This window comes from Bos taurus, chromosome 24, assembly GCF_002263795.3.
Source record: "Bos taurus isolate L1 Dominette 01449 registration number 42190680 breed Hereford chromosome 24, ARS-UCD2.0, whole genome shotgun sequence".
Lineage (NCBI taxonomy): Eukaryota > Metazoa > Chordata > Mammalia > Artiodactyla > Bovidae > Bos > Bos taurus.
The window spans coordinates 53,495,020-53,511,483 of NC_037351.1; the positions used below are offsets into that span (position 1 = coordinate 53,495,020).

General features: G+C 41.0%; 1 long non-coding RNA gene across 1 annotated transcript in view; it reads left to right on the top strand.

Annotated features, from left to right (window-relative positions):
- The window catches only part of LOC132343793 (uncharacterized), a 41,941-nt gene extending 31,570 nt beyond the window's left edge, over positions 1 to 10,371 (top strand). The window contains exon 4 of the long non-coding RNA XR_009492757.1: positions 9,389 to 10,371. This is a non-coding gene — a long non-coding RNA (uncharacterized lncRNA). The remainder of the gene's footprint in view (positions 1 to 9,388) is intronic.
- Positions 10,372 to 16,464: the final 6,093 nt, after the last annotated feature.

Genomic DNA, 16,464 nt, shown 5'->3' on the forward strand with positions numbered 1-16,464 from the left:
TTGAAGATCTCTCAAGTGGAGTCTGTTGTTTCTCCCATGTCTACACAGTACAGTCAGGATTCTCCTCGTCGCCTGTTTCCAGTTCAAGGCCATTACCCATCAGCTTTATGAAAAACCCTCTCATTATTTGCTATATAAACCATTGGAGATCTGCTTTGCCTCCAAGATCTACAGTCAATCCAGCCCTGCCCAGACTGATGGGCTGCTGAACAATGCCCAGCCCTTTCACTATCGGCTGGCTTTCTGCCTTAACTCCTCCACCATCTCGGAAAACTTCAGAGATGTAATGGATAACTTCTTCTTGAACTTCTCCACTCTAATGATTTCTACCTTCACGTCTCTCCACTACACTTCCCTATGACCACCGCTTGGATCTTTGAGGATAGAAAAGAAAATACTAAATAAGAGTTTAATGAAGTCCTAAAACTAAGCAAATAGTATTATAAATAAAATAATTTATCAGATGGAATTAAGAGAACATTGCATACTACAAGAGAAAGAGTTGATGAATTTGGTAAAAGCACAGTGTATGCTATGCTATGCTATGCTAAGTCGCTTCAGTCGTGTCCGACTCTGTGCGACCCCATAGACGGCAGCCCACCAGGCTCCCCCCTCCCTGGGATTCTCCAGGCAAGAACACTGGAGTGGGTTGCCATTTCCTTCTCCAATGCAGGAAAGTGAAAGTGAAGTCACTCAGTCATGTCTGACTCTTAGGGATCCCATGGATTGCAGCCTAACAGGCTCCTCCGTCCATGGGATTTTCCAACCAAGAGTACTGGAGTGGGGTGCCATTGCCTTCTCCCTAAAACACAATAGAAATTATCAAAGCTAAAACAGGGAGGGGAAAAAATTTAAAAATAATGACCATAGCTTCCATTGGTCTGTAGGACAAAATTGAGTAGACTAATATATGTATAATTTGAGTTCCAGGGAGGAGAGACAGAAAATAAATATTTTAAGGAAAGTGGATGTAAGTTTTTTTAATTTTCATTAAAATACCAACTGATATATGCAATAAACTAAGTAACTCAAAACATGGTAAATATAACAACAACAAAAAAAACACCCCACACTAGGCTAGGTATACAATAGTCAAACTATTGAAAATCAGAAATAAAGAAAAAAAATCCTCAAAGAAGTGAAAGAAAAAAAGATACACTCCACACACAGAAAGAAATATTAATATAAATTATGAACAATTTCTCATCAGTAATAATTGAAGTCAGAGGCAATGGTACAATATTTTTAATGAGTTGAAAGGAAAAATATAATCAACAAAGAACCCAATATCCAACAAAAATATCCTTCAAAACTGAAGGTTAAATAAAGGTATTTTTCATATCGTAGTATTTGACTTCAAGAGGTCAAAATAAAATAATACCATATAGAAATGTCAATATACAGAATGGAATAAATCAGGAGAACTAAAATTACAATAATTTTGGCTAAATATATTTTCTTAAATATACTTAATTTTATATTCTTAATATATCTTTCTTAAAGAACAAAGACACAATGCAAACACAATGACTTTATAAGGTCTGGGAGTTGGTGATGGACAGGGAGGCCTGGCGTGCTGCGATTCATGGGGTCGCAAAGAGTCGGACACGACTGAGCGACTGATCTGATCTGATCTGATAATATATGAACATGTAAAATGTATATAAACAATATCACAAAGTTCTGGAGGGTATAAAATTTAATTATATTATCATAAATTTCTTATTTAAGTAGTCTAATAATCAGTCAAGGTAAACCATGATAAGTTATATTATAACCCCTATACCCAAATTGTGCTTCCCTGGTGGCTCAGAGGTTAAAGCGTCTGCCTCTACTGCAGGAGACCTGGGTTCGATCCCTGGGTCGGGAAGATCCCCTAGAGAAGGAAATGACAACCCACTCCAGGATTCTTGCCTGGAGAATCCCATGGATGGAGGAGCCTGGTGGGCTACAGTCCATGGGGTTGCAAAGAGTCGGACACGACTGAGTGACTTAACTTTAACTTCTAACTTTATTTATACCCAAATGGGTATAGCAAAAAAGCCAACTGAGAGATTAGGCTAAAAGACTAAAAAAATACTCAAATAAGACAAAAGAAGAAATAAAGAGCACATGGGCTATATAGAAAACAAGTAATATAAATTCAAATATGTCAACAATTATATTAATTATAAATGCACTAAACATACCAATTAAAAGGCAAATAAGATGAGATTGGACTTTTTTAAAAGTAGCATGGCATCTGGTCCCATCACTTCATGGCAAATAGATGGGGAAAAAATGCAAACAGTGACTGACTTTATTTTTCCAGGCTCCAAAATCACTGCAGATGGTGATTGTAGCCATGAAATTAAAAGACGCTTACTCCTTGGAAGGAAAGTTATGACCAACCTAGACTGCATATTAAAAAGCACAGACATTACTTTGCCAACAAAGGTCCATCTAGTCAAGGCTATGGTTTTTCCAGTGTTCACGTATGGATGTGAGGGTTGGACTGTGAAGAAAGCTGAGTGCCAAAGAATTGATGCTTTTGAACTGTGGTGTTGGAGAAGACTCTTGAGAGTCCCTTGGACTGCAAGGAGATCCAACCAGTCCACTCTAAAGGAGATCAGTCCTGGGTGTTCTTGGAAGGACTGATGCTAAAGCTGAAACTCCAATAATTTGGCCACCTGCTGCAAAGAACCAACTCATTTGAAAAGACCCTGGTGCTGGCAAAGATTGAGGGCAGGAGGAGAAGGGGACGACAGAGGATAAGATGGTTGGATGGCATCACCGACTCAATGGACATGGGTTTGGGTGGACTCCGGGAGTTGGTGATGGACAGGGAGGCCTGGCGTGCTGCGGTTCATGGGGTCACAGAGTCAGACATGACTGAGCGACTGAACTGAACTGAACTAAAAAGTAGCATAATTATATTCCGTTTTCACAATACACAACTTAAATTAAAGCTATGGACAGGTTGAAAGTAAGTAATGGAAAAACACATCATGCAAATACTGAACATAAAATCTTCTGTGGCTCCACTAAGATCACACAAAATAGGCAATGAGCTTAACAGAGGTAAAGAGGGACAATTCATAATCTTAAAAAAATATCAGTTCATGAAGAAAGACATAATTCCTGAATCTGTATGCAGCAAATAAAAGTTTCAAGAAATACTAAGAAAAATTTAACAAAACTAAAGCAAGAAATATACAGATTTTATATCAGTTCAGTTCAGTCACTCAGTCGTGTCCAACTCTTTGAGACCCCATGGACTGCAGCATACCAGGCCTCCCTGTCCATCACCAACTCCCAGAGTTTACTCAAACTCATGTCCATTGCAGAGAAGGCACTGGCACCCCACTCCAGTACTCTTGCCTGGAAAATCCCATGGACAGAGGAGCATGGTAGGCTGCAGTCCATGGGGTTGCTACGAGTCAGACACGAATGAGCGGCTTCACTTTCACTTTTCACTTTCATGCATTGGAGAAGGAAATGGCAACCCACTCCAGTGTTCCTGCCTGGAGAATCCCAGGGACGGGGGAGCCTGGTGGGCTGCCATCTATGGGATCGCACAGAGTTGGACACGCCTGAAGTGACTTGGCAGCAGCAGCAGCATGTCCATTGAGTCGGTGATGCCATCCAACTATCTCATCTTCTGTCGTCGCCTTCTCCTCATGCCTTCAGTATTTCCCAGCATCAGGGTATTTTCCAGTGAGTCAGTTCTTCGCATCAGGTGGCCAAAGGATTGGAGTTTCAGCTTCAGCATCAGTCCTTCCCATGAATATTCAGGACTGATTTCCTTTACATTGGGCTGGTTGAATCTCCTTGCCGTCCAAGGGACTCAAAAGTCTTCTCCAACACCACAGTTCAAAAGCATCAATTCTTTGGTGCTCAGCTTTCTTTATAGTCGAAATCTCATATCCATATAGGACTACTGGAAAAAACATAGCTTTGACTAGATGGACCTTTGTTGGCAAAGTAACATATCTGCTTTTTAATATGCTGTCTAGATTGGTCATAACTTTCCTTCCAAGGAGCAAGGGTCTTTTAATTTCATGGCTGCAGTCCCCATCTGCAGAGATTTTACATAGGGGCTTATTTAAATGGCCTAATAAAGGCTTCATTTTTACACTTACGGATAAAAGTCTGTCAGTTTCTATGAGGTTCTGATACCAAAGTTTCCATACCCCCTTATTGTGCAAGTACAATGCAACATCATTTAAAATAGAGGGAGAACATGAAAATATTACTTAGGGATACAGTCTACACATTGCTTAGGCAGAAGTAATGCCTTTCCTGTATGAAGCCTCTATTGATCACATACAGATATAGACTCTGAGAGCTTTAACATGAAAGCTGGGTTTAATAAACTGCTCTCTAGCTTTTATTTCTTAAAACAAGACCTATGTTATATTTTAGCATGCTTATAGTATCATCATTCTTTAAATTGGAGTCTCTACACAAAACGTTTTTTAAATTAGCCTTCGTTCCTTCATTTCCAAAGTCTAACACACATTACCACTGTTTTACACTAGCATATTACATCTGATTTTTAATTTGGAATAATGTGTCTTTCAACCCCATTTATTTTATATGATTTGTTAAGAACATCAGTCTCATCAAACTAATTATCGAAGGCAAATGGCTTACCATAAAATTAATGTACTCAGCACCCCCCAAGTTAGTTATTATTCAAACGCACCAATTCTTTTCCTTCATGTATAATTAGTTTTAGACATGTAAATGAAGATGATTAAAAATAAGTAAAGAGTGAAGTTATGAAATTGATTCATATGTTCTACTTTTCAGAATCATTATTTCTTAGTCCCTTCAAAGCTGAAAGGATGATCCTGCAGGCAGCATTGTGACAGATGGCAATACAGCCAGCCCAAGGCAAACTGTCTTTTAACTCATCTGTCTAATATCCTTCCCCCTTTTCGCAATCCCCTTGTACTTCTCCTTCCCCTCAGAAGCCCAAGACCCTCCACAAACATTTTTGTTTGATCAAACCACATGTCAGCCTTTGAAGAGGCAGATGACATCCCATAGGCTGAGCCCTGAAGCACAGAAAGTATCAAATTTCCATTAGGATACAGGACCTAGGAAATGGCTAGCTACACTGACTGCTTAAAATTTCACCTTTATAAAGATTTCATGCCTTGCTCATTCCAAACATATTCACAGAGAGATGGATTCCAGTTCCCCAGCTATGCACCAACTGTTTGACTGTGGGAGGTTATTTAGCTCATCATCTGTAAAATGGTAATATCTAATTCACAAATGTTTGATTGAAGTCAGTATGAGTTAAATGTTTAGTCAAGAGGAAAATATCATACAATGTAAAAAAACTGTATTACCCAGCAAAAAAATTTTTATAAAATCCTATTCCTTGAAAAGTTTATGGTGACAGTTTTATAACTCAGATTTATACCATTCAGCAAGCATTATGATATTTTCCTGTGCCTTTTCTCTGTCCAGTTTTGATGTAAGAATTAGGACCAGTCAGACCAGGTGAGTCAGATCTTACTAACCCAAGCTGTCATATTATAAAACAAAAACAACAATCCCAAGTTTCTGAAGTTGTTCCAAGTATGACATAAGGTAACGTGCATAAAGTGTCTAGTTAAATAAAGATCTAATATATAGTAAGTTCTTGATAAATAATAGCTTTCAATACTACTTCCAGCTGTTCCATTTCACCAAGGGTAGAGTATATAATGGCACCCCACTCCAGTACTCTTGCCTGGAAAATCCCGTGCATGGAGGAGCCTGATAGGCTGCAGTCCATGGGGTCGCTAAGAGTCAGACACGACTGAGCAACTTCACTTTCACTTTCATGCGTTGGAGAAGGAAATGGCAACCCACTCTAGTGTTCTTGCCTGGAGAATCCCAGGGACGGGGGAGCCTGGTGGGCTGCTGTCTATGGGGTCGCACAGAGTCGGACACGACTGAAGCGACTTAGCAGCAGCAGCAGAGTATATAAAAATGAGGATTGCGCCCTAGTCTTCTTAAAACATCTCAGTCTCAGTTTTCTCTAAATACCTCCTCAGAAACTGGAAAGTTGCCAAGATCACATCTGGCCTAAAATGAATCTAGAAGAAAGACGGATGAAGGAAAGAACAAAGACATTAAGGGAAAAACAAATTTGCTCTCAAGTAATAGTAACAAGAGTGGGAAGACCTAAGGACAAGAGCCTTGTCCGAGGCAAAAAAGAAAGCAACCATCCAGATGATTCATTTTGGTTCTGATTTTCTTTTGTAAAAATGCAACTTGTTTAAAAGAAACAAGCTATCAAGTTATGACACGACAGGGAGGAATCTTAAATGCATATCATTGAGCAAAAGTAGCCAATCTTGAAAAAGTTACATGCTGTATGATTCCAACTACATGACTGGCATTCTGTAACAAGCAAAATTATGGAGACAGGACAAAGATTAAGGTTAGCAAAGGTTGTGGGGGATGGAGGGGTGAACAGGTGGAGCACACAGAATTCTGTGGGTAGTAAAACTACTCTGAATGGTACTAAACTGGTGGGTACGTGTCATTATAAGTTTGTCCAAACCCACAGACTGTACATCACCAGGAGTGAACTCTAATGTGAACTAGGACTCTGGCTGACAACGATATGTCAATGCAGATTCATCAGTTGTAACAAATGTACCACTCTGGCGAGGGATGTTGATAATTGGGGAGGCTATGAATGTGGGAGCAGGAGGTATATGGAAAATGCCTAGGCCTTCCTCTCAATTTTGCAGTGACCCTAAAACAGTTCTAAAAAATAAAGCCTAGGTTTTAAAATGCCACAGAAAATTAAATTTCTTTGTATTTTCCTTTTATTATTGTTGACATAGACATGGAACACCAGAGCCCGATACTTTATTTTTAGTTAATTTCAGGCTAATTGTTTGGTTCAAAAACAACAATCTTGGATAAGCAGCAGGTAAAACAATTTTCCCATGCCAACCTGCTATCCTAAATCAGTTCTTTGTTTCTGTTGCCTGCGGCAGAATTCTCATTTGAATAAAACCTGGGCTTCCGCCCGGTGGCATTCCTCACCTTGCCAAGGTAAACGTCTCGTCAGGGATGCCGAAGCATGTTGAACCTCTGGGCAGCCATTTAGCAGCACAGAGAAGAGCCACGAGTGGTGTCCAGAAAAATTGTTCTTCTCAAATGAAAAGTGCCACATGCAGCCTAGGCTCCACGAGGCCAAAACACCCTATTAAAAAACTGTCGTAGATCAGATTGTTTACTTGGTGTGCACGCGTACGTGCTCAGTCGCCTCACTTGTGTCCGTTGCTATGCGACCCTATGGACCGTAGCCTGCCAGGCTCCTCTGTCCATGGGATGGTCCAGGCAAGAATTCAGGAGTGGGCTGCCACGCCCTCCTCCAGGGGATCTTCTCAGCCCGGGAATCCAACCTGGGGATCAAGCCTGTGTCTCTTGCATTGCAGGTGGATTCTTTACCCACACAGTCACCTGGGATGCCCTTATTTGGTATACTAAGGAACACATCCCTTCCCCTGCCATCCAAAAGAATCGCTTACCTGAATTTAATCACCTCTACTAACATCGTTGGATGCCCTTTTTTTGTGTGTAGAAATATTCTTGCTAAACTTAACTGGGAACTTCAAGGAAGGACATAGAAATTCTATAAATTCCTTGGAAAACATTTTCCAGGTTCTTGTGTCTCTAAGTCTGCATCAATCCCCCATAAAGTCATTAAGTGATTTGGGTTCACTGAGTCAGAATAATACAAGCTTCTTAAAAATTATTGTTGACATGACTCTCTGAATAGTTCAAGTAAATGATTTTTTAACGCTTAACTTATCCTGACATTTGCTTTAAGAACGCATTTTGGTTTTCAAAATGATACAGAGTTTTATATTAGCATCCAGATTGAATGCATCCTATTGAAATCTGTTTCTCCTCTTCCTCCTCTCTTAAAGAAATAAAGTTATGCTATTCTCAAACATTTAGCTGAAAGGATCACTTTGTATATGGTATCAGATTTTTAAGGACGTAGCCAATCAGTTCATTTTCCTGTCAAAGTTTTAAATTTTGATTGACTTTTTCACATCCTAAAAATAATTCTTTTTTTCCAGAATTCTTTATCCAGGAATGTCTATGCCATCTGCCATGGACTGAGTTCTAGGTACTATAAAAAAAACCAGTTGCAAACAAGCCTGAAGTTGCAGAGCTGTGGATGTATTCTTCATTTTAAGAAATTGATATTTAAAAGCAATTTTTGTATTAGTAAATAAGTGTTAGTCACTCAGTCGTTTCCAACTCTTTGTGACCCCATGGACTGTAGCCCACTAGGCTCCTCTGTCCATGGGATTCTCCAGGCAAGAATTCTGGAATGGGTTGCCATTACCTTCTCCAGGGGATCTTCCCAACCCAGGGATCGAACCCAGGCCTCCTGCATTGCAGGCAGATTCTTTACTGTCTGATCCTTTTTGAATTAGTGGTTTCAAATTTTATCATGCCTAATATTTATACTTTAAAAAATTGATAACCTGCAGATATCCAAGCTGTATCTCCAGATATCTTGATGGAGTAAGCTGGGAATCTGTATTTTTAACAAACTTCCCAAATAACTCTATGTAGACTGTCGTAGACTGAATTTTGAGAAACAAGCTATAATGGGATGGAAATATAGATTCATTCTTTTTTTGAAGGACTTGTATTATGTTTTTCTTTTTTTATTGAAGTACAGTTGGCCTACAATATTGTGTTAGCCTCAAGTGTAGAGCAAAGTGATTCATATATATATATAATATATTCATATATTCATATATATATATGAATATATATACACACACACCCATTTATATGTCCTTTTTCAGATTCTTTTCCATATAGGTTATTACAAGATATTGAATATAGTTCTCTGTGCTACAGAGTAGTCCTTGTTTATCTATTTTTATATAATAGTGTATGTCTGTTAATCCCAAACCCCTAATTTATCTCTTCTCCTCCCTTTCCCCTTTGGTAACCCTAAGTTTGTTTTCCATGACTGTGAGTCTATTTCTATTTGATAAATAAGTTCATTTGTCTTTTTTTAAGATTCCACATTTAAGTAATATCATGTGATATTTGTCTTTCTCTGGCTTACTTCACTCAGTATGATAATTTCTAGGATCACCTTATTGCTTATGAATGAATGCTTATGAATGAAAAATTGCATTATTTCATTCTTTTTATGACAGTAATATTCTACTACATCTTCTTTGTCCATCCATCTGTTGATGGACCCTGAGGTTGCTTCCAAGTCTTGGTTTTTGTAAATAGTGTTTCTATGAACATTGGGATATGCTAAGTCGCTTCAGTAGTGCCCGATTCTGTGCAACACTATGGACTGTATATGTATCTTTTTAACTACAGGTTTTGTTTTTTTTTACAGATATATACCCAGCAGGATTGCTGAAGCATGTGGTGACTCTGTTTCTGGTTTTTTAAGGAACCTCCATACTTGTTTTCAGAATTTGGATTTGTTGTTGATAGTTTTGATGGGGGAAGGGTAGAGTGAGCATGGAGCCTATGGAATCCTGCAAGAGAGGGGGATCAATGGAGCCATAAAGACTAGAAATCAATTTAGAACTCAGAGCCTGGAGGAATGATGAAGATGTATTTGCTTGCATCGTAATCTTGCCTAGTGCTGGCTAGACCTCCAACTGGAGACTGTCACAATTCCAAGAGGCTGACCACTGATGCTCTGACACTGTCTTTGACCACACCCTTCATTCCAAATTTGAAAACCAGGATATCTTAAGTGTCAAAAAATCTGGTACTCAAATACAGAGTTCAGCAAACCTCCACATATGTAATGGTTTGGCTCCTTATATTTAGCACCATATACAAGCCTAAGCAAGCTTCTCTTATTTATGAAGAAAAATATAGAGACACATAGGGACTAAAGTTGTAGCCAAGACAGTCTGCAGGTAAGATTTGTTTATGGAGGAGACTGAATCTGCCTAAGTTATTGTCCTCTAAGCGCAGCAATATTTATAGCACTATTCATGTTCTGCAACTAATAAAAATGACCTAAAATCATCCTGCACCAAACCTTATATTAATGTAAAGTTATCGGCGAAAAGCACAGTGCATATGAGTTAAGAAAGTCAGCATTAGACAATAACCCCAGCAGCACCTGGATATTCTGTCCCTTCTAGAGGTGGTTTTAGAAAAATCTGTGCTTTGTACATAGAGAGACACTATATATCCTCTGCGGGTAATTGTGAATGATTGCCAAAGTAAAGCATAAATTCACAGGAAGCTTGGGCCAGTAGAAAGCACGGACTGTAAATCTGAACTTCCCGACACCTAAGGTTGAATTCTCAGCCATTGTATTCCATAGATAATTTTACAAAGGGAGGAATTTTTTAAAGTTTCTTTAGTAATTAACTTTAAAGTATTGCAATTACATGGTAACTAACTCTGTAGTCTGGCAATTAACCAAAAATACAAAATCAAAGAAAAATTAGAATCTGAAGCAACCAATTCACGGATTCTTGTGTGGTTTTTTCCCTATTGATGTTGCTTATATCCTTAAACAGGTGTCTCTGGAAACTTAATATGCAAATGAAGCTATTTATTAAGCCACAGTAGTAATATCTATTAGTGTTCACTTGTTATGGGCAGCCCTGAAGTTTCTAATATAAAAAAAATAAAAATAGCTACCATGCGTCAGGAAGATCCCCTGGAGTAGGAAATGACAACTCATTCCAGTATTCTTGCCTAGAAAATTCCATGGATGGAGGAGCCTGGTGGGCTTCAGTCCAGGGAAATCAATGAGTCAGAGACGACTTAGCACACACACACACATACACACACATATATCAAGCACCTACTATTCACCAGATGAAGTACTAAGAGCTTAAAATGATTTAACTATTCCATTTATGGTACATTATATATTCAAAAGCAGAGACATTACTTTGCCAACAAAGGTTCGTCTAGTCAAGGCTATGGTTTTTCCTGTGGTCATGTATGGATGTGAGAGTTGGACTGTGAAGAAGGCTGAGCGCCGAAGAATTGATGCTTTTGAATTGTGGTGTTGGAGAAGACTCTTGAGAGTCCCTTGCACTGCAAGGAGATCCAACCAGTCCATTCTGAAGGAGATCAGCCCTGGATTTCTTTGGAAGGAATGATGCTAAAGCTGAAACTCCAGTACTTTGGCCACGTCATGCGAAGAGTTGACTCATTGGAAAAGACTCTGGTGCTGGGAGGGATTGGGGGCAAGAGGAGAAGGGGACGACAGAGGATGAGATGGCTGGATGGCATCACTGACTCGATGGATGTGAGTCTCAGTGAACTCCGGGAGTTGGTGATGGACAGGGAGGCCTGGCATGCTGCGGTTCATGGGGTCGCAAAGAGTCGGACACAACTGAGCGACTGATCTGATCTGATATATTTACAATCACGCTTCCTCAGTGTAGTGAAGTTACAGGGTTCATGGGTCCTTTAAATAAATGCTTGGGAGGAAGAGAGAGAGGACAACAAAAATGACCACAGTAAATAAATCCTTTCACAACTAAACAGTGTGTCTATCCCAAACAAACTTTCAAATGTGAAATCAAGTGTGAGTATCTTAAAATGGAGAACTACGGCCACTCTTCCTCGCTCATTGAAGACCACGCATGCGTGCTCAGTCACCTCAGTTGTGCTGGACTCTTTGCGACCCCATGGACTGCAGCCCACTAGGCTCCTCTGTCCATGGGATTCTCCAAGAAAGAATACTGGAGTGGGTTGCCATGGCCTCCTCCAGGGTTCTCCCCGAACACGTCTCCTTCCGGAACACGTCTCCTGTGTCTCCTGCATTGCAGATGGATTCTGTACCCACTGAGCCACCTGGGAAGCCCATCAAAGACTTCAGTACGTTGCTGAAGTACTTAGCTCATGCCCAGCTGTCATCCTGGGTGATTTCACTGTCCTCAAGGAAGGTCCCATGGCTTATTTTTCACCCAGTCTCTTGGTCCCCAGTGACCTCCCCCATCCCTGGTTTTCAGCCATTCATTCGCAAGGTCAGACTCCTAACAACTCCACCTCCAAATCACTAACTCAGATACCCCACTCCCTGACCCCACCTCTTCTACTTCACCCTCCAGAGCACTGACCCCTCTGCTTTCCTCCAGCCCATAAACCCTCTATGTTTTCTTGTCCCTTTGCTCCTCACTTAGATTACCCTGCGTGCCACTTTGATAATGCCCTTGACATGACCCTAGTGCACTGGTCCTCTGTCCTTTCATCACGTCCATCTGGCACAACTCCAACCCTGGACAGCCACGAGCATCTCTTGTCCCACAGCTAGACCCAGGCACCTGGACGCTACTGAGAAAGATCCACAAGGAGAATCAACTCATAATCACTCAGCTCTTCCCAGGCACCCTGTGAGGCTGCACTTCCTATGCCTACTTTTCCATATCTTTGCTCACCTCAAATCTCTAGACTCTCTCCTCAAGCTCTCCTTTCACTTCCATCTGACCTCCTCCTACTTTAGAGAAATTATAGGCCACTGGGCAAGGACTCAATCATCCTCCCAAAGGCGAATATACAAACCAGCCACATATGTCCTCTTTTCATCATTTTTACCAGCCACCATCCCTGTTCTGGTGGCTCAAATGGTAAAGAATCCACCTGCAATGCAGGAGACCTGGGCTCAATCCCTGGGTTGGGAAGATCCCCTGGAGGAGGGCATGGCAACCCACTCCAGTATTCCTGCCCGGAGAATCCCTATGGACACAGGAGCCTGGTGGGCTACAGTCCATGGGGTCGCAAAGAGTCAGACACGACTGAGCAACTGAGCACAGCACATCCCTGCTCCAGTGTAATTACAAGCCTACCTGTATCAAAGGATGGGAAAGAAATCCCATCCTTCCCCACCTTCTCAGAAACTCCACAGAATCTTCTATTTTCTTCTTTGTATATTTGACTTCCTTCTCCCCAAAAGATTCTTCCCCCAGTGGCTTTTAAGCACTTTCCATTCTCCCCCCACTAAAGGAGATTTTACTTGGACGAATCATTCCTCTCTGCCCCCCACCCCTAGTTCTTATCTTCTTATTCCCCTTCAAAGCCAAACTCTCGAAAGAATTGTTCATGTTTGCGGTCTCTGTTTCCTCATGTCCTACTCACTCCTCAGCCTACCCCAAGCTGGCTTCTAGTCTCATTACTCCTCAAAACAGCTCTTACACAAACTCTGTAACTACATGGTCTTATTTCCTTGGCTTCCAAGCATCACTGAACTTCCTCCTTATTGAAATCCTGTTCCTTTGACTAACAGGACTCACGCTTCTCTAATTTTCCTCCTAACACTCTGACCATCCTTACACGTCTTCTTTACAGTTTCACACTCCCCTCCTGACCACAGAATTCCTCAAGGGTTTCTCTTGATCTCGTTCAACTGCATGACTTAGTTACCACCTACATACAAGCAGATGGTCTACTACTATATTTTTCCACCCCTAAAAAACTCTCCTCTGAGTCCCATACTGTATGTCTAACTGTCAATTAGACATCTACATTTGAGTGTCATGAAAGCACCTCAGTACATACTCAATAATGTTCGTTGAATGAATGCACAAAAGTAGCAATACCTGCACAAAATTCTATCCATGCAGGAGAAATGAGCCCAGAAAAGAGATAGCAAGTTGTAAGAATCAACTGCTGCAACAGCAAATCTCTGTGTACAGGGGTGACATCATAGACTTAATTGAGTGAGTTATGCACATCTCAAATTTAATGAAAACAGTAAACACATAATAAAAATAGTGGAGATAAGGAAAAAGAGACTGGACCTTGAGGAACTAACTCTACCCAACTAAAGATAGAGCAGCTCGTTGATATTCATCAGTTGATAATTTGAGTGAGCATTCAATTAATGTCAATTAACAGACACTGTCAATTAAATTAATAAAAGAAGAGAGCTATAAATATGGAAAAGAGCAGTCTATAACAAACCTTCTAGTGTTGGATTAGAATTGGAGGTAGCAAGGTGAAATCATGGTTTTCAATGTGTATAGAAAGATATAGAAATAAGTGTGAAAGTGTCAGTCACTTAGTCAGGCCTGACTCTTTGTGACTCCGTAAACTGCAGCCCACCAGGCTCCTCTGTCCATAGAATTCTCTAGGCAAGAATGTGGAGTGGGTTGCCATTCCCATTTCCAGGGGATCTTCCCAATCGAGGGATTGAACCCCAGTCTTCTGCTTTGCAGGCAGCTTCTTTCCCATCTGAGCCACCAGGGAAGCCCCAGATACAGAAATAAATGTACATGCAAATATATATATATTCCAGGGAGTGCTTATGTTTAAATATGACCAATTCACTGATCCGTGTATCTCCTCCTGACACACACACATGTGCTGCTGCTGCTGCTAAGTCACTTCAGTCGTGTCTGACTCTGTGCGACCCCATAGATGGCAGCCCACCAGGCTCCCCCATCCCTGGGATTCTCCAGGCAAGAATATTGGAGTGGTTTGCCATTTCCTTCTCCAATGCAGGAAAGTGAAAAGTGAAAGTGAAGTCGCTCAGTCGTGTCCAACTCTCAGCGACCCCAAGGACTGCAGCCCACCAGGCTCCTCTGTCCATGGGATTTTCCAGGCAAGAGTGCTGGAGTGGGGTGCCATTGCCTTCTCCACACACACATGTACACATATGTAATTCATCAATAGGTGAGTAGTTTGAAACTTTTCTTTTAAAAAAGTGAAATAACTCAGGAAATCATTATGAAAAGAAATTTCAATCTTCAGTTCACTCCAAGCTAGACAGTCCTATTCTTGATCAGATTTTGTTGAAAGCCACTTTAAGCAACAGAGTAAGGCTAGCGTGTCACCTTGACATTTCATAGGAGGTGTGAGTTTTAAGCAGAAACCTGATGCTAACTTAATTTCTTTTAATCTTTTAATCGTCATACCTCGATTTATTCTGAGGCAGAACATTAATGGTATTATTGTCATTAACATTTAAATGCTTATCCTTTCCAACTGTGAATCATAATTTGGAAGATATTTCTCTCTCACACATTTTCCTCTTATTAACAGTGTAGTTTCATGGCAGAACATGAAACATGTGGCATACAGATGGAGAACTCATTTTCACGGTAGGCAGAAAAAGCACCTAATCTTCACTTATTTTTGGCACTGTGATCATTTAGATTTTTCTCTCCCTTTGAGGAGAAATAAATATGTTTCTGAAAACAACCCCAAAATGCACACACTGCCAAATCCTGTATATCTTGATGATTTGCTAGTTTTCTCCTAATCATGTAGACAAATTTGTTCATTCTGCTTGCCAAAATACAGGTTTATTATGACTTGTAATGTAGTAACTTTCCGCAAAAAAAAAAAAAAAAAGTTTACAGCCTTACCCAGCCATACATCTTTATGCACCAAGCAACAACACAGACTCCCTGTCTGGGAGTCACTGCATAAATAGAGATGTTAACACACTGAGTCACAGATGCCACTGACTTAAACATTTCTTCCATCCGCCTTTTAGATCCTGCCCCTTTTTCTGGTGCCCTCATGTCTGCAGATTACATTTCAGTAAATTTTACATCATGGCACATACTAAGGAATAATATATGCACCCGTGCATGCTAAGTTGCTTCAGTCATATCCAACTCTTTGCAATCCTATGGACGTTCCTCTGTCCATATGATTCTCCAGGCAAGAATCCGGGAGTGGGTCGCCATACCCTCCTCCAGGGGATCTTCCCACATCCCCCCAGGGATGGAACCCACATCTGTCTCCCACAGGCAGGTTCTTTATCATTAAGGCCACCCGGGAGGCCGAATACGTGCATATATAATTGTGATTCATTAGCATAGCATCTCAGCTGGGAATATGCCCTTTTTCATTGCTGCTATAGCTGTTAGTCTCGGAGAAGGCAATGGCACCCCACTCCAGTCCTCTTGCCTGGAAAATCCCATGGACAGAGGAGGCTGGTGGGCTGCAGTCCGTGGGGTCGGGAAGAGTCGGACACGACTGATTGACTTCACTTTCACTTTTCACTTGCATGCACTGGAGAAGGAAATGGCAACCCACTGCAGTGTTCTTGCCTGGAGAAGCCCAGGGACGGGGGAGCCTGGTGGGCTGCCGTCTATGGGGTCGCACAGAGTCGGACACGACTGAAGCGACTTAGCAGCAGCTGCATAGCTATTAGTCTAGAATTAATACCATTTACTATTTTCATGGCACTTGATACATGCTAAAGCTTCTCTGTTCCCAAACATTCTCCTCTTCGTGTCCTGGGTTTCAACAAATTTTTCTAACCAGTTGCCCATAAAGAAACTTGGGAGTCATACACATTGTCTTTCTTCCTCTCCATCACCATGTCAGAAAAGGCTAATTTCTGTTGATTCTGGCTTCACAATAGCTTTCTCATCCAGTCCCTCTCCTTTATTCCCATTGTCCTAACTTTGCTCAGCGGAGAAGGCAATGGCAACCCACTCCAGTACTCTTGCCTGGAAAATCCCATGGACG